This window comes from Canis lupus, chromosome 12 (genome assembly GCF_003254725.2).
Source record: "Canis lupus dingo isolate Sandy chromosome 12, ASM325472v2, whole genome shotgun sequence".
Lineage (NCBI taxonomy): Eukaryota > Metazoa > Chordata > Mammalia > Carnivora > Canidae > Canis > Canis lupus.
The window spans coordinates 43,014,413-43,034,723 of record NC_064254.1 but is presented as its reverse complement, the minus strand read 5'-3'; the positions used below and the strand labels follow the sequence as shown (position 1 = coordinate 43,034,723).

General features: G+C 35.6%; 1 pseudogene; it reads right to left on the bottom strand.

The window, feature by feature from the left end:
- Positions 1 to 90: 90 nt before the first annotated feature.
- Positions 91 to 14,790, bottom strand: LOC112658729 (peroxiredoxin-6-like; annotated as a pseudogene).
- Positions 14,791 to 20,311: the final 5,521 nt, after the last annotated feature.

Here is a 20,311-nt window from a genome sequence, read left to right as displayed (position 1 = left end):
AAATTGCTGCAGGAAAACATCATTAGCAGCTAGCATCCGCTGGCCTACTATGCTAAGCAAGCAGCTCCAGCACCAACTTCTCAGAGAATTTTACAGATGGAGAGTATAGCGGAGGTCTTTTTTGCCAGATGGGAGCACCTCGGTAAAGACTCCTTTAGGGAAATTTTTTGGTTATGTCTTTAGAGATGATTGGAAGGCCCATCACTCTGTCTTCATTCCTCCAATTAGCCAGGGTGTCAACTGTCTTTTCCAATGTCAGCTTGAAAGAAATAACTACTTTGAGAATTTCATCAAAGTTTCTGCCAGTGGTAGCTAAATAGAGGATGACAGCTTCAATTTCTTATCAGGACCAAAAATAAACATCACACAAGCTGTCATAGGAATGCCCTGTATATTCTTCTCTGCTGTGCCCAGAATGCCCAACAAGATTGTAAACTCTTGATTCTTATCATCAATGATTAGAAAAGGTAACATTTCTGTGGACTTCTCACCATTGTAAGCAGTGATACCCTTACTCCAGGAGGATGGTCTTCAGCATGGTCTATTAAAAGAGCAATCATCTTTTACATTCCTCTTGCTAAATTGTAGTGCTAGATTTGCTGCTCTACCAAGCTTTGTAATACACACTGTGGTAAGGGATCCCTGGGTGGCGCAGCGGTTTGGCGCCTGCCTTTGGCCCAGGGAGCAGTCCTGGATATCCGGGATTGAATCCCACGTCAGGCTCCTGGTGCATGGAGCCTGCTTCTCCCTCTGCCTGTGTCTCTGCCTCTCTCTCTCTCTCACTGTGTGCCTATCATAAATAAATAAAAGTTTAAAAAAAAAATACACACTGTGGTAAGATCTCAAGCATGGGACAAAAGAATGCCCCATGTGACCTCTCAAAAAGTCATAGAGATGGATATGGCCAATGATAGTATTGGCCTCAAAGTTGGGATATTTATTCCCAATAAGGAGACATCCAGTCATAACAGCAGCAGTGATGTGGGAGGATGAGGAGGTATAACATCAGGAGTTACCAGGAAGCTGGTTCTTGTGATGGAGGTCCAAAGCATTCTAAAAGGGCAAAAATAGGCAATAAATTCCTAATTAAGAAAAAGGAAATATTTCAAATGGCAATCTAAATTTATACCTCAAGGAACTAAAAAAGCAGAACTAAGCCCAAAGCTAGCAAAAGTAAGGAAATAACAAAGATCAAAGGAAAAAACTAGTGAATTAGAAACTAGAAAACCAATAGAAAAGATCAATGAAATGAAAAGTTGTTTTCTTCAAAACATAAACAAAATTGACAAGCCTTTAGCTAGACTAAGAAAAAAAAGAAAAAACATCAGAAATGAAAGGGAGACATCCAACAAAAGAATATAACAATTATAAACATCTATGTACCCAACATTGGAGCACCTATATACATAAAGCAAATATTAGTGAACATAAAGAGAGAAACTGATGATAATACAATAATAGTAGGAAACTTAAATACCCCCACTTACATCAGTGAATAGATAATCCATATAGAAAATCAATAAGGAAACTATGTCCCAACAAAGGAATAGATAGATGGCTTCACTGATGAATTCTACTGAACACTTAAAAAAAATTAATGCTAATTCTCCTCAAATTCTGTTTAAAAACTGAAGAGGGGTAAACATTCTAAATCATTTTATGAGGCATCATTGCACTGATACCAAAGCCAGAAAAGGACACATGGAAAGAGAATTCTATATCCATGATGAACATAGGTGAAAAAATACTAACTGAATTTAACAGAACATTAAAATGATTATACATCATGATCGAGGTAGGTTTATCCCTGGGATGCAAGGATGGTTCAATATACACAAATCAGTAGATTAACAAAGTGAAGGATAAAAATTCTGTGATCGGGGGATCCTTGGGTGGCTCGGTGGTTTGGTGCCTGCCTTTGGCCCAGGGCGCGATCCTGGGGTCCCGGGATCAAGTCCCACATCGGGCTCCTGGCATGGAGCCTGCTTCTCCCTCCTCCTGTGTCTCTGCCTCTCCCTCTCTCTCTCTCTCTCTCTGTGTCCATCATAATAAATAAATGAATAAATAAATAAAGCTTTAAAAAAATTGTGTGATCATCTCAATAGATGCAGAAAAGCATTAGACAAAATTCAACATGATTTCATGATAAAAAGTCTCAAAATATTAGGTAGAGAAAGAACATACCTCAACATAATAAAGACCAGATATGACAAGTCCATAGCTAACATACTCAACAGTGAAAATCCAAAGGCTTTTCCTCCAAGATCAGTAATAAGACAGATGCTCGCCTTTATTCACCATATTCTATTCACTGTATTAGTGGAAGTCCTTGCCAGAGCAACTAGGCAAGAAAAGAAAGATATCCAAATCAAGAAAGAAGTAAAAATGTTCCTATTATAGATGGCATGATCTGAAACATAGAAGCCCCTAAAGACTCCACCAAAAAATTGTTAGAGTGGGTAAATTTAGTAAATAGGATACAAAATCAACATATAAAAATCATTTGTGTTTCTATTTACTAACAATGAGCTATACAAAAAAGATGTTAAGAAAACAATCGCACTTACAATAGCATTGAAAAAAACTTAAGCAAATATTAACAAATTTAATTAAGTATTAACAAACTTAACCAAGGAGGTGAAAAACCCAAACTTGAACAATGAAAACTATAGATTTGAAGGTAGAAATTGAGGAAGACATAAATAAATGGATTGGAAGAATTAGTATAGTTAAAATGTCTATAGTACCCAAAGTGATCTACAACTTCAATGCAATCTCTATAAATATTCCATTGACATTTTTCACAGAAATAGAATAAACAATCCTAAGATCCATAAGAAACCATCTGAAGATCCTTAGGGAGCTATAATTGTGTTGCATGTGTTCTAATAAAATTGTGAAAAATAGGCAATAATAATAGCTAAGATTTTTTTAGTACTTTCTATGTATCAGGCATTTTAAACAAGCTTTCTCTTATTTAATCTTTGTAATCCCATCCTTAGGGAGGCACTATCATTATTGTTGTTTTATGGATAAGGAAAATAGGTTGCAGAAAGATAAACTGTCTAACATCAGACAGTAAATGGTGGAGTACCTATGCTCCTGCAGACTGATACAAGAAACCATGCATTTAATCACTATTTAAAGAGTCTAATCTAATCATAGTAGAGTTGCGTTCATTCAAAAATAAACTGAAGACCAGAAATAAACCTTCAAATATATGGCCAAAGAACCTTTGACAAGGACATCAAGAAAACTCAATGAAGGAAAAGAGTGTTTTCAACAAATGGTGCTGAGAAACTGGATATCCACATGGAAATGATCCTGGATCCCTAGATTACACCACTAACAAAAATTACTTGAAATAAATTAAAGACTTAAATATAAAACCTAAAACTATAAAATTCTTAACAGAAAAAAAGGGAAAAGCTCCTTGACATTAGTTTTGACAATGATTTTTTGGATATGACACCAAAAGTATAGGCAACAAAAGCAAAAATAGACAAGTGGGACAACAGCAAATGAAAACACTTTAGCACAACAAAGGAAACCATCAATAAAATGCAAAGGCAACCCTTGGAATGGGAGAAAATGTTGGCAAACCATATATGAGAAATGAGATTAATATCCAAAATATATAAGGAACTCATACAACTCAATAGCAAAAAAAAAAAAAAAAAAAGGAAAAAAGGGGAAAAAAGATTAAATAGTTGACAAGGGACCTGAATAGACATTTCTGTAAAGAAAGCAAAGATGAAAATTGAAGAAGAAGAAGAAGAAGAAGAAGAAGAAGAAGAAGAAGAAGAAGAAGAAGACAACATACAAATGACCAATAGATACATGAAAAGGTGTTCAACATCACTGATCATCAGGGACATGCAAATCAAAACCACTATGAGACATCACCTCACACCAGTTAGAATTGCTTTTACTTAGAAAAACAAGAAATAACAAGTACTGGCAAAGATGTGTAGAAGTGTAGAAACAAGAACCCTCGTACACTGTTGATAGGAAGGTAAATAATGCACTATGGAAAACAATTTGGAAGTTCCTCAAAACATTAAAAATGGAACTGCCATGTGATCCCTCAATCATACTTCTGGGTATAACAAAATCAGTATCTCAAAGAACTATCTGCACTCCCATGTTCATTGCTATATTACACATAGTAGCCAACATATGGATATAGCCTAACTGTCTATTGATGGATAGATGAATAAAGAAAATGTGTCACATATACAGGAATATTATTCAGCCATAGAAAAGAAGGAAATCTTGCCATTTGTGACAACCTGAATGAATTCGGAGGGTATTATGTTAAGTGAAATAAGCCAGAGGAAGACAGATAATGTAGGTATCACTTATATGTGAAAAAAAAGTTAAACTCATTGACACAGAAAGTAGAATGGTGGTTTCCAGGGGCTAAAGATGGGGGAAATGAGGAGATGTTGGTTACAAGGCACAAACTTTCTATTACAAGATGAATAAATTATGAGGATCTAATGCATAGCATGGTGACTATTGTTTATAATATTATATTGTCTACTTGAAATTTGCTATGTGAGTAGATCTTACACATTCTCATTGCAAAAATAAAAAAATAGTAACTATGTGAGGCAATGGTTTATCACATTACAACTTTAAATATATATAATTTTGGGCAACCCGGGTGGCTCAGCGGTTTAGTGCCGCCTTTAGCCCAGGGCATGATCCTGGAAACCTGGGATCGAGTCCCATGTAGGGCTCCCTGCATGGAGCCTGCTTCTCCCTCTGCCTGTGTCTCTGCCTCTCTCTGTGTGTGTCTCTCATGAATAAATAAATAAAATCTTAAAAATAAATATATATATATATATAATTTTATTTTGCAATTATACCTCAGTAAAGCAGGGAGGAAAACTATAAAACTTTGCTGAAAGATGTTAAGAAGACGTAAATAAATGGATAGACATCTCTTGTTCATGTATTATAAGACTTTAATATTGAGATGACAATATTCACAAATTGGTCTATAGATCCAATACAATCCATATTAAATTCTCAGTTGAGTTTTTTACAGAAGTTGATAAATTGATCCTAAAATTCATAAAGAAATGCATGGGACCCAAAGTGGCCAAAATCATATTGAAAGTTAACAAAGTTGGAGGATTCACACTTGATGACTTCAAAACATATATTACATAGCTGCAGCAATCAAGAGAATGTTGTGCTGGCATAAGGACAGTCTAATAGATCAATGGAATAAAGCTGAAGGTTTAGATATAAACTCTCACCTTTGTATTCATTTAGTTTTTGAGAAAAGTGCCAAGACCATTTAGAAGAAAGATTACCTTCAACAAATGGTGCTGAGACAATGAGATGTCCACATGCAAAAAAAAAAAAAAAAAAAAAGAACTTGGACATCTCCCTTCTAAAAAAATGAACTCTAAATGAATCATAGACCTAAAAGTAAGAACTAAAACTATAAAGCTTTTAGAAAAAATATAAATAAATCTTCATGACCTTGGGTTAAAGAAAGCCTTTTTAGATATAACAAGAACACAAACAGTAACAATAAATATATTAATTGGATTTCATCAAAGCCAAAAACTTTTATGCTTCAAAGGACACCATCAAGAAAATGAAAGATAACCCACAAAATGGGAGAAAACATTTATAAATCATATATCTGATAACAGATTTGTATCTAGAATATATAAGGAATTCTTACAACTCAGTAATAAAAAACAAACCAATTTTTTAAATGGACAGAGAAACTGAATTGACATTTCTGTTGGCAAGGATGTTCTTGCACTGTTGGTGGGAATGCAGACTGGTGCAACTATTTTGGAGAACAGTATGGAGGTTCCTCAAAAAGCAAAAGATATACAATAGCCAATAAGACCATGAAAAGATAATATCTTTAGTGATTAGGAAAATGCAAATCAAAACTACAATGAGAAAAAAAAAACTACAATGAGATAATCCACAACTACATGGTGAACTAATATTCAATAAACCAAGAAAGAATATCCAATGAAAAAAAGAGTTTCCTCAACAATTGGTGTTGGGAAAACTGGACAGCCACATGCAAAAGAATGAAACCAGACCACCTTCTTACATCATAAGCAAAAATAAATTAAGAATGGGTGAAAGACCTAAATTTGAGACAGAAAATGATCAAAATCCTAGAGGAGAACACAGGAGGCAACCTCTTCGACCTACAGCAACTTCTTACTAGATATGTCTCTGGAGGCAAGGGAAACAAAAGCAAAAGTAAACTATTGGGACTTTATCGAGATAAAAATCTTCTGCGCAGTGAAGGAAACAATCAGAAAAACTAAAAGGCAGCCTCTGAAATGGGAGAAGATATTTGCAAATGACATATCTGATAAAGGGTTTGTATCCAAAATCTATAAAGAACTTATCAAACTCAACACCCGAAAAACAAGTCACCCAGATAAAAAATAGGTAGAAGACATGAACAGACACTTTTCCAAAGAAGACATCCAGATGGCTAATAGACACATAAAAAGACGCTCAACATCACTCGTCATCAGGGAAATACAAATGAAAACCACAATAAGATATCACCTCACACCTGTCAGAATGGCTAAAATTAACGACACGGAAACAACAGGTAGAGAAAGGGGAATACTCCTTACATTGTTGGTGGGAATGAAACTGGTGCAGCCACTCTGGAGAACAGCATGGAGGTTCCTTAAAAAACAAAAATAGAACTATCCTATGATCCAGCAATTGAATTACTGGATATTTACCCAAAGGATACAAAAATACAAATATGAAGGGGTATATGCACTGCAATGTTTATACCAGCATTATCAACAATAACCAAACTATGGTGAGAGCTCAAATGTCCATCAATTGATGAATGGATAAAGAAGCTATGGTATGTATATACAATGGAATATTACTCAGCCATCAGAAAGAATGAAGTCTTGCCATTTGCAATGATGCTGATGGAGCTAGAATATATTACACTAAGCGAAATGAGTCAATCAGAAAGACAAATACTATATAATTTCACTCATATGTGGAATTTAAGAAACAAAACAGTTGGACACATGGGAAAGGGGAATGAGAGAAACAAACCATAATAGACTCTTAATGATAGAGAACAAGCTGAGGGTTGAGGGAGGGAAGTGGGTAGGGGATGGCCTAGATGGGTGACGGATATTAAAGAGGGCACTTGTGATGAGCACTGGGTATTGTATGTAAGTGATGAATCACTGAATTCTACTTCTGAAACCAATATTGCACATATGTTAACTAAAATTTAAGTAAAAATAAACTACAATGAGATAACACTTTACTCCCACGAGGATGGCTACAACCAAAACAAATAATAACAAGTGTTGGTGAGTATGTGGAGAAATTAGAATCCTCATACACTGTGAGTGGGAATGTTAAATGGTGCAGCTACTTAGGAAAACAGTTTGGCAACTCCTTAAAATGTTAAATGAAAGGTTACCACATAATTCAGCAGTTACATCCCTTGGTATGTATTCAAGAGAAATAAAAACACATCCCTATCAAAATCTGTAAATGAGTATTAATAGCAGCATTATTCATACTAGCCAAAAAAATGTTTCCACATTTTGGACATTGTTTAAACAGTATTTGGACATTGTTCCCAAATGTCCATCAATTGGTGGATGGATGAATAAACAAATGTGGTATATTTATACAATGGCATATTATTTGTCGATAAAAAGGAATGAAGTACTAATACATGCTATGACATAAATGAATCTTAAAAACATTATGGTATATGAAAAAAGCCAAAGGAGGCCACATATTATATGACTCTGTATGAAATATCAAGAATAGGCAAATTTGTAACAATAGAAAGTAGATTAATAATTGCTTAGAACTGGAATTGGTAGTGGGTGAAATGGGAACTGTCTGCTAATGAACATGGATTCTTTTGGGGCTGATTGAAATGTTCTAAAATTGATTATGGCTATGGTTTCATAACTGAATATACTAGAGAACTGTTGAATTGTATACTTTAAATGGATGAATAATTTGATATGTAACCTATATCTCAATAAAACAGTTAAAAGTAATAATCAAAATTTTTGAATTAAAAGAAAATTGGATGAGGCACCTGGGTGGCTCAGTCAGTTAAGTGTCTGCCTTTGGCTCAAGTCATCATCACAGGGTCCTGGGAATTGAGTTCTGCACCCGGCTCCCTGCTCAGCAGAGAGCCTGCTTCTCCCTCTCCCGCTGCTGCTCTACCTGCTTGTTCTCTCTCTCTCTGTTAAATAAATAAAATATTTTTTAAAAAAATCAGACAAGTGAATTTTAAACATAATCATGACCATAATTAAGAAAGTCCCAGGAGAGCTCATTTCTAATGCATTCTCCATACTGTAATGGAGACATCTTTTTAAAGACAAAATTCTGAGCTGTTCACTCTCTGCTCAAAGCCTTAATGATACCTTATCACCTCCAGCATGAGGCCCAGACCCTTTAGTGTAACCTTCATGCCCTGCACATCCCTTGCCTCAATTACTCCTTGTATCCCACTCTCCCACGATACCGATAAATTTGTGGATGCCTTTACATGTTATATTTTTTTCTTTCATTGATTTTGAACATTCAACACTACTCAGAGGACTTTTCACACAGATACTTTCTTTACCTGCCTGGTAAACTCATGTTCATTCTCTAATACTCACCTTAGCATCACCTTTTTGAAATGTTATAGCCTCAGAGAGTATGCACTGCTCCATTCTATGCATTACCCATGTGAATTATGATACCTCATGTATGGTAATTATTTGTTTACATCATTGACTTTTACATCAGATTATCATCCTTTCTTCTTTTTATTCCCACTGCCAAGGAAAGCACCTATTGAAGGACTACATGGATAGATAGATGGGTTACAAAGTATCTCAATCATTTACTTTAATCCTAGTGCAATTTGAAATACTTAAATAATCAATCTGATACCTTAATAGCTAATAGGATTTTAGAATAATCTTTAACTTCCAGAAAAAAAATTAGAAATTATAGCATTTTTAAGGGAATAGACCTTTCTTTTACTCTCTTTCCTAAAGGAAAAAGATGATTCACTCCATCTGAAAAAAAAAAAAGTTAAAAAAATAATACACTTTTCATGATGTAGATTCAATGGTGGAATATTCACTGCACCAAACAACAGGATTTAGGTTGGTACTTCAGCAGCTTGGTGTTATGAGAAGTTTTGTAATTTCACCAAAGCTTATCAGAGCTCACATAAAGAAAATATATGTAAATAGTAATTTGGAGGTAGTGACTGAAGTGTTTTTAAAGAGTTATCTAAATAGCCAAAACAATCTTGAGAAAGAACAAAGCTAGAAGTATCACAATGGCAGATTTCAAGGTATACTACAAGGCTATAGTAATCAAAACAGTATAGCATTGGCACAAAAACAGATACATAGATCAATGGCACAGAATGAAAATAAATCCATGCCTATATGGTCAATTAATCTACAGTAAAGAAGGCAAGAGTATACAATCAGGAAAAGACAGACTCTTCAATAAATGGTGTTGCAAAAACTGAGCAGCTACGTGGAAAAGAATGAAACTAGACCACTTTCTAACACCATACACAAAAATAAACTCAAAATGGATTAAAGACCTAAATGTGAGACCTAAAACCATAAAACTCTGAAAAGGAAATAGGCAATAATCTCTTGTACAGCAGCGTTAGCAACATATCTTTGGATTTGTCTCCTCAGGCAAGGGAAATAAAAGCAAAATTAAACTATTGGGACTACACCAAAATAAAAAGATTTTGCACAGCGAAGGAAGCCATAAACAAAACAAAAAGGCAACTTCCTGAATGAACAAGATATTTGTAAATGATATATCTGATAAAGGGCTAATACCTAAAATATGTGAAGAATTGATACAACTCAATACACACATACATACAATATGATTAAAAAATGGACAGAGGACTTTAGTAAACATTTTTCCAAATAGTACATACAGATGGCCAACAAACACATGAAAGTATGCTCAACATCACTAATCATCAAAGAAATGCAAATCAAAACCAAAATGAGATAGCACCTCATATCAGTCAGAATGACTAATACTAAAAAGGAAAGAAATAACAAATTTTGGTGAGGATATGAAGAAAAGGGAAACATCATACAGTGTTGGTGGGAATGTAAATGGGTGTGACCACTGTGGAAAACAGTAGGGAGGGTCCTCAAAAAATTAAAAATAGAAATATCATATGATCCAGTGGTTCCACTCCTAGGTATTTACTCAAAGAAAACAAAAACACAAATTCAAAAAAATATACACCCCTGTGTTTATTGCAGCATTATCTACAGGAGCCAAAATTAGGAAGCAATCCAAGTGATCATGAATAGATAAATGAATAAAGAAGATGTGGTGTGTGTATATATAATGGTATCTTATGCAGTCATAAAAAACGATGAGATCTTGCCATTTGCAACAACATAGGTGGGTCTAGAGGGTATTATGATAAGGGAAGTAAGTTAGATGGAGAAAGACAAATACCATATGATTTCACTTACACATGAAATCTAAAAAAGCAGAAAAAGGAACAAAGAAAAACAGAGACAGAATCATAAATACAGAGAACAAACTGGTGGTTGCCAGAGGGCTGGGGGGATGGGTGAAATAGGTCACAAGGATAAAAAGGAATATAGTCAATGATATTGACTATAAAATAACTAGTTATAAAATAAATAGGTCACAAGGATAAAAAGGAATATAGTCAATGATATTGTAATAACACTTTATGGTGACAACACTTACCCTGGTGAGTATTGAATAATGGATAGAATAGTCAAAACACTATGTTGTATACCTGAGACTAATAATATTGTGTGTCAACTATATTTCAATAAGTTTAATACTAATAACAAATAAATTAAAAGTTATCAAATATATGTGTATATAGCTAATGTGACAAATACATTTTATTGTAAGCAATTTATTATAACATTTTTTAGTCTTTGGACAGAATGCAAAAATGTACTTATTTGATCTCAAGTTGTACCTAATAAAAGTATAGAATTCTTACTTATTTGAGCATGAAATATTTTTTATTATATTTCTAAAAAACTTTATTAGGTTTCCTATTAAAATATCTGCTATAAATTCTTTCGTGTGTATAATCTCATTATAAATTGATTTCTGGCTGAGAAAAAAGACACCTAACATATCAGGTTCCATTTTATGATAAAACTTTTATTGAGAATATTTTCATGCTCAAGAAGGCTGCAACAGTATATCGTCAGTACAAATATTGCATGGTTTGTTCTATTGCTTAGTTTTGTATTCTTAAAAGTTTGTGACTTAAAAAGAGACCACAAAACATTAGATTTTCTTTTTATAACTAAGAGAAAAGTATTCTGCTTTGTCTCTTTAGTATTTTGGAGTGTTTTTGTTTTTTTTTTAGAGCCCAGTGTAGTTATCACTGAGTTAAAGGCCCATCTCAGATTTCTCGGTCTTTTTTTTTTTTTTAAAGATTTTACTTATTTATTCATGAGAGACACAGAGAGAGAGGCAGAGACACAGGCAGAGGGAGAAGCAGGCTCCATGCAGGGAGCCCAACGTGGGACTCAATCCTGGGTCTCCAGGATCACACCCTGGGCTGCAGGCGGTGCTAAACCGCTGCACCACTGTGGCTGCCCAATTTCTGTCTTTTATAAGCCCAAGGCTGCTTACTACTAAACTTCAACTGGTGAACTTACTAGTGGAACATGTTTAAAGAAATTTCTAAGGCATGGAATTTGGGCTAAGCTTAGCCATTATCACAAGAAATAATGAATTGCTTGGTGCAGAAATAATTTTTTTAGATTATTCACAGCCCTTAATATTTTTCTTACGCATCTTATTTCTTTCCACATTGCTTTATGGTTGCTTATATGCAATGCTCATTCTGCCTCCTATATTGTAAGTAGGAGACTGAGTTTTACCGATATTTTTAGAACTCCTGCTCCTTTTCACAGGGATTTAGCATACAGGAATTACCTAATCGATGTCATTCAAATGCCAAATTGTTCAATTAATTCACCTAACATCATGTATAGAATTGTGATAATGCCAAAGGTATATTTAGAGAAAATGATAAACATCAATGATACGACAATTAAACTTTGCTCTATAGATCAGCTTAAATGCAGATAGAGGTCATTTTCATCCTCCTTCTAGTTAGTTTTCTTGAATAGGCAGTCACTCCTTGCAGTACTTCCTGTAAGAGGGCTCTGATGTTTTAGCACTCTCCAGAGGATTCCAGGGTATTTCGGCACTTGTCCTTGGAGGATGTGCAGGTGTGCTGCTAGCAGAAGCCCAGAATTTTGCATTAGAGGGATAAAGGTTGCCAGGACCTGCTACACCTGGCATGTCTTCCTGGGACTGAAGCAGCTTTTTCAGAAAGTATATCTCAGCAGCTTAAGGAACCTAGCATTTGGGTCACTCACACTAGAGCTGATCATAAGTAAGAGATGCAAGCCCCTAAGAGATATGCAAGATGACCTTCAAAATGTGGAAAGAAAATATTACAGCATCCACTTACATATTTTGCCCAAAAATGTAGAAAATATACTTTATTACTGTGTTTAATATACAGATTGTCAAAATATGGAACTCAATATTCCCCTGAGGAAAGAAGGGGGATGGTAGATAGATGTCAGTGCTGTTCTTTCTTTGTTTACTTCAATTTATCACTATTTACTAATCTTAACCTTAATCCTAATCCTCACCATCACCAGGTGTAGCAGACACTGTAGATACCATGGGCCATACTTGCTGAGCCCACCTGAATTGACCTTAGGGGCAGTAAACAGTTTGCAGCACACTAAAAGCCTTCCACCACTAGCACCAGTATCTCTCTTCTGTGCCTGATTCTCCAGCACCAAGGGAGTTTGGAGTTCACTCTGCCAAAGAAGGATGTAACCCAGAAGTGAAAGGGAATTAAAGCCACTGGAAACAACCATCAATCAATGGGGAATGAAAGTTGGTGGATAAATGCCCCAGCTGCCCTGGTCATCCAGGAAAGGATGATTCTGAGGTATATCCAACATGACTTGAGAGGTCGCTATTGGGAGTGAGCCCACAGCAGCAACGTGCTCCATAACACACCCTATATATCACTGTGCCCTTGAGCTTGTGAAGATCACCTCCCAAGAAAATGACCTGCATTTAGTCCTTCCCTCGGGAGCTACTATCGTGGGAATCCAAAGTCAGGTGAGATGGACTTATGTACTGTAATCTAGTTAACTGAATGAATACTTACATAACGGAAACATGTTTTTTAAAAATTCTTTCAAAGAAACTTCATAATAAGATAATACTGATAAGCAAGAGTGAGTGAACAAGAAACTGACAATCCTGACACTTATCTAAATCCAAGAAAGGTGTCAGGCAAACTGCAATATAAAAGTAACAAAAATCTAATCAGATCTAACAAGAAGTGGGCAAAAATCAAAATTTTCTAGGAATATTTTAAATAGGCATTTATATCCATTATAATGATAAACCTCATTGTATCCTGTGCTTTGAGATACTAGTTAATGATTATATGATACATCACAGTTGATAAAACATGTATAAATAACCATATTATTTAATCCTTATCGTATGTTTCCATTTTTTTTTTAAAGATTTTATTTATTTACTCATGACAGATACAGAGAGAGAGAGGCAGAGACACAGGCAGAGGGAGAAGCAGACCCCATGCAGGGAGCCTGACGTGGGACTTGATCCCGGGTCTCCAGGATCATACCCTGGGCCGAAGGCGGCGCTAAACCTCTGAGCCACCAGGGCTGCCCTCTGTTTCCATTTCTATGTTTCATAACATACTTAATGTATTAGTAAAGTAGTATTTGTACAGATTAATACATTTATGAATAATTTACAAATTTGTCCATCTGGCACTTTCCTAAATGGGGGTACTTGCTCAGATTTCTTTGCTATTAAGAGTCCACAATCAAAAATCATTAGGACCATTGTGTAAAGGATATTAGACTTTGTAACTATATAATTATCAGAGATTACCATGTTGAACTTTGTTTTTACAGAGGCACCTGGGTGGTTCAGTCAGTTAAATGTCCCACTTTTGATTTAGGCTCAGGTCATGATCGCAGGGTCATGAGATAAAGCTCATCCAACTCTGCACTCAGTGCAGAGTAGGCTTGAGAGCCTCTCCCTCTGCCCCTCCCCCTGCTCACATGCTCTCTATCTCTAAGATAAATAAAACTTTTTAAAAATTGATTTTACAGATGAGAAAGGTGAGTTCTAGATAGTTTAGTGGCTTTTCAAGGATTGCACTTCTAAATGATCATAGAATCAAGTCTTCTGCTTTTCAGTTCAAAAATCTGCAGAATGTAAGACATCTGAAGTGACTTTACCCTCATTTTGAAGGTATTCTTGTCTCTGGCACGCATTCTCTTTTGCTGTCTGCTCTCTGCTCTCTCACCCATGACCCATTTTGGCTCTCAGTTTCTTTGTATTCTTGACTCCTTCACATTTATTGACATTAATCCATTCCTCCATGTGGACTGCTCTTTTACTTTCACTCATTCTATAGCATCTACTCACTTTGTCCTGAATGGCAGCTCCATACTATGTTTTGTCCCGTCTTATAACCTTATCTTCTCAACTCAGTGCTACCCATTGTCCAACGTGACAAGAGCTAATACTCACCAAGATATCCAGACATAGCTCCTGGGGTCTAATGTTGCTTGGGTTACAGGAACCGTGCTGGTTGTTTGTAACTCTACTTGTTATTAGGCCAATGGACCCTATTTTCATTTCCAGTTTTCCTTTAAATTCTGAACTAACTTGGTTTTGAATTATTCTAGGATTAGTTGAGGGGTTGGAGGAAGCTGAAAATAGGAATTTACTTCCAGATCTATATCTGTAAGTTTGTTAATTGAGAACTATTGTATCTCATAGCTATAACGGAAAAATAATTAGGATCTCAATGTAATACACAGAAGCAGAGCAAAGGAACTGTAAGGAAGTGCAATGATTGAGAGCACGGATTTAAAATGAAACAGTGATCTAATTCTGGCTGTCACTTATCAGCTGTATAGACTTGGATAAGTCAGTTCACTTTTCTTTGTCTGTCTCCCCATCTATAAAATGGGAATAGTAATTATACCTACCTCAGAAGAAATGTGTAAATACTAAGTAAGGTAATATAGCTAACACATTTAGAGTAATGTCTGGTGAATAACAAGTGCTGTGTTAGTATTAGATGGTAATCTTTATGAAATAAAAGTGTTAGGTATATATTCATTTATTAACAAATGTCTGATAGTCTATTTTTGTATACAAAATTGGGCTACGGAATTTTAATGTAGGGAATATAATAAAGTACAATACATAACACTTAACCTCGAAGGAAATGAGATAGGATGAGGATCTGGGCTAACACAGTAGAAATGGTAATGGAGATAGATGAATGGACAAACTTTTAAATTTAAAAATGAGAATACACATGGTATACACATGGTTATACTTGGTAACCAATTAAATACAGGAAAAAAAGAAGAAGAGATTTTAAAAATGCACTTTTTACCCATACTCAGGGTTGAGGATATATATAAACTATGTCTTAGATTGAGGGAGGGATTGCAGAAAGAGGAATAGGCTTTGGGTAAAAGATAATGTAATTGATTTAGATATTTCCAGTTTGTGGTGCCTATCAGTAGAGATGAAACTGAAGCTCAGGAGAAAGGGAGTTGAGGTGATTATTGAGGACATAAGAGTCACTCAGACCACCCAGTGAAGACACTTAAAGGAAGAAAAAAATTCAGATTAGCCCAATATTTTGAAAAGAACAGCAATGTCAAAAAAAAAGTTAGAAATGTGAAAGTACTAACAGTATAATATGGTAGAAACAAAGGATAGAGAAAGGTCTAAAAGTCCAACATTGACCACTGCTGTGGGAGACTGAATAGGATAAAATTGAAAATAAACCTTTGAGTATGATGAGTAGGCAACAATTGGTTACAGTGAATTGGTGCAGACAGTACACATGTGGATAATAACAATGACATAGACAGCACCTATAGGATGAAACTGGAGTTTATGCTGCCACCTACTCACTGTTGGATTTGCTGAGCAATCTACTAACACTGGCTAAGCCCATCTGTATAAAGAAGACTACTATTGATACCCATACTTCATTCAGTCCTTGGAAGATAAAAATGAGATAATATGTGTAAGCTATACACTGCCTGGCACACATTATTCACTCAAAAAATATTACCTATTAATAATAATAATATCATCAGTTAATGAGCAAATGGGAGGTTAGGACATGGAGACGTCTCAAGAAGTCTGTAAAAAAGAGGAAAGGCATGAAGCATTTACTTGAGTAGTAAACTCTCCAAGAAGGGATTTTTTAAAATTCTAGGATGAAGAAAGGCTTGAGCATGTTTTTAGGCAGAGGAGAAAGAGCCAGTAATAGAATAAAAATACTATTATAAGAATTGGGGAGTTCTTCATTTAGTGAAAATTTTCTCATAACAGATAAATTTCATAAAGAGATAATATGACAAGTTCAATAAATCAATAACAGAGAACAATATTTGAGTTGAAACATCTATGGATGAATCTAATTTATGAAACCACCTACAATTTGTTGGCTGTTTCTTCTGTAGAGCATTTTCAATTTACAATTCTTTACTGCTTCTGAAATTAATGTGAATTCCTAAAAGAAGTGGCTAAGAGTCTGAACAGCTTTATTGAGATGAGATATCATCTCTTTCCAAAATGATAGAGAGAGAGAGAGAGAAAAGAAAGTATCCCAACTAACCAGGCATTCAATTCCCCAAGCAGATCTCATGGTATAGGGATTAGCTTCAGTGGGTAGGATGCATGAAGAATATTGAGTAGACTTTGTTAGCCATAAATATTCAGCAAAGAAGTAAAAAAGTTGGGGAACCCCGAGTTTAGCTCAGTGATTTAGCGCCGCCTTCAACCCAGGGCATGCTCCTGGAGACCCGGGATCAAGTCCTGCTTCCGGCTCCCTGCTTGGAGCCTGCTTCTCCCTCTGCCTCTCTCTCTCTCTCTCTGTCTCTCATGAATAAATAAATAAAATCTTTAAGAAAAAAAGTCAAAAAGTTTTTTCCAAAATGGGTGGAGATCAGTGACTCCACAATAGTCACAGAAATGAAAAAGGGAAGACAGGAATACAGAATATTTTCATCTTAGTAAGTAGTTTGGTTCAAAGAATAAGTGTTAAATACTATGTGTTAAAGAAGTGATAAACCATTTTGACTGCCAGATACCATTTTGAATTTTTCCAGAATCATATCAATACTTGTCATACTTAAAGTTTAGAAAGGCTTAACAGCCACTTCTTCACAATGTTGCCTAGAGTTGCCTCTTCAGGCAAGTGAAGAAGATCCCTTTAGCTCAATTCTCTAGATGGCTTCAATCCAAGTACACCCTCCCTCCAAAGGAGCTTTGGTTTCCTAGTCAGTGAAAACAGTGATGGGAGATAAGTACCTCTCCAGATTTTTCTCTCAGGGAGTTGCAACAAACAACTGACTTCAGTAAAAACTTCTCTGTTGAATTCTCACTTTCTTCTTGGCCATCTATTGTTATCAGGAAAAGAATCTAATAGACCAATTCACGCTGAGTTGCTGATGACTGATAATGGTTTATTATGATATCCCTTCAGGCTACTTACATTTGAGCAAAAGAAAGCATTAACTCTGAAGGTAGGAATTTTAAGTGCTTTGGAATGCTCTAGGGGAGATGTATGAAGACTTCAGGCTCTTCCTAGCACTTCGCCAATTATATCATATAAACAACAGCCTGCTATTAGCTCTGACTATTCTTGGCAGGCTACAAGGCTGAGGATACTAAGAACAATAACCACGTGACCAGGGTCTCAATCCTAAACCCTGCCTAGAAAGAAAAGTCTTCATGATTTAGGAAGACAGGTGAAATTACCTCCTTCCTTTGTGTATGGTTTAGCTGTAACAATTAAATATATCTTGTACTGTTTGTTTTTACTCCATTGGTTACAAAATATATCCTCAACAGTTTTTCTAATGTGGGAAAAGAAGAAAAGGAAAGAATGTAGTTCAAAGAAACTGTATTCTAGAAAAAGGAAATCCTCAAGCTACCTTCAGGAAGTAAAGAATTTTCATTGATGAAAAATTTAGCATGCAGAAGCACTGAATATATATTTATTAGTCAGGTAGTAACATTTGTAGGGAAGACAGTATATTAGTGGTTGTAACATATAAGAGACAGTAAGAAACTACTAAATACATGAAAACAAATGTAAGAAACAGAGATATAACCCAGAACAACTGTGCATGCCTCTGTGTGTGTGTATGTGTGTGTGTGTGTAATGTGGATGAAGAACATAATAAAGTTATCAAACATTGCTTTAAGGCAAAGACAACGGCAATCCTCGTCTTTATGTAGGGCAATTGCTTTCACAATTTTTTTCATTTGATCCTCACAGCCACCCTAAGAGCTTAAGTATTAAGACACTAAAAACTTAAGTATAGCAGAGATCCAGAGAAAAGAAGGGAGGTTTGTTTAAAAGGCCATGCAGCAGGTGGACAATTAGGAGAAGGGATGAAAAAGGAGTCAAGACAAAGTTCTGCCACTTGGCATCATTATTGACTTGAGCATAATTTTATTATATATTCTGTTTATGGAAACTTAAGGTTACTCAAGTTATAATTCTCACCATTCATGTATAAAACATCTTATTTCAATTAAAGTATTCACCACTCCCATATATTTAGCCCGAAATAATCTGACACAGATATGAAATGACAAATATGAGGCTATTCATTTTACATTGTTTTTAATGGCAAATGTTTGAAAACAATTTAAATATCCATCAGTAGAGGGCCAAGTAAATAACTTATGCTTCAGCCACACAATAGAATATCAAATAGAATGAAGCAGCTCTCTATTAATATGGAAAGATCTCTGTATTAGTTTCCTAGAATTGCCCCCCCAAAATGCCATAAACTGTATGACTTAAACCAACAAAAATGTATCACAGTTCTGGAGACTAGAAGTCCAAAATCAAGGTGTTGGCATAGTCAGGTCCCCTCTGAAACTTATAGGGGACAGTCCTTTCCTGCGTCTTCCTGGATTCTGGTGATTTGCCAGCAAGCCTTGGCATTCTGTGGCTGGCAGCAACATCATGCCAATGTCTGCCTCTGTTGTCTGTTGTCACATAACAGTCTCACTGTATGTCTCTGAGTCTTCTTGTAAGGACACCAGTCACATTGGATGAAGGATCCTATTCCAGTGTGATCTCATCTTAACTATTCTACAATGACCTGGGTGGCTCAGTGGTTGAGTATCTGCCTTTGGCACAGGTCATGATCCTGGAGTCCTAGGACTGAGTCCTGCATCAGGCTCCCTACAGGGAGCTGCTTCTCCCTCTGCCCATGTCTCTTCCTGTCTCTCTGTATCTCTCATGAATAAATAAATAATCTTTTTAAAATAAATTTCTTTTCAAATAATGCTACCTTCTGAGACTCTAGAGGTTAAGACCTCAACATATTTTGGAGGGAGGCACAATTCAATCTATAAAAATCTCCAAATTAGGTGAAAAAAGCAAGGAGCAGAACAGGATATATTGCATGATATCTCCATGTAAAAGAAATATGCACATACAGATTACATAAATGTTTATAAATGTAGTAGCATATCTAGCATATCTCATAAAATATTAGTGGCTTTCAAATAGAACTACATAGCTGGTAGAAGTAGGACAGAAAAATTATACTTTTTAGTTATTGCTTTTTTGTACTTTTTGAATTCTCTGTTAATTTTTTAATCCTCTTCCACAACTATTCTTCAGTTACCTTGAATCTATTTAACATTTAATTTCCTCAAATATTAGGAGAAGGTATTCAGAGCTTTTAAGCTGCTCTGGCAAGATTAATCCTAGAGAGAATTCACTCCATTTAATGCCTGCCCAAAATATTAAGTAGAGAGAGACAAAGAAATCAGAACCAGGATGAGAGACTGAGCTCAGCAATTACACAATCAGAATCTGAAGCAAAGAAGAGGCACATGGCAGAAAGTGAGTTAAGACTCTCCAACAGGATTATCATCAATTTGAAAGCAATGTGGATGTCATGGTCAGAGTGGCCAGGCAAGCCCCAAAGTTGTGGTACAAAGTGCTGTATTTCCTAAACCCACCAGTCCTAAGAATCACCTTTTTCTTACATGCAGATTCCTAGGTCCCTCTCCTGGGAGTCTGATTCAGTCAGTTTGAGGCTGTGGCCATAAAATGTGCCTGTTTAATACACACAGAAAGGAAGTTTGGCAA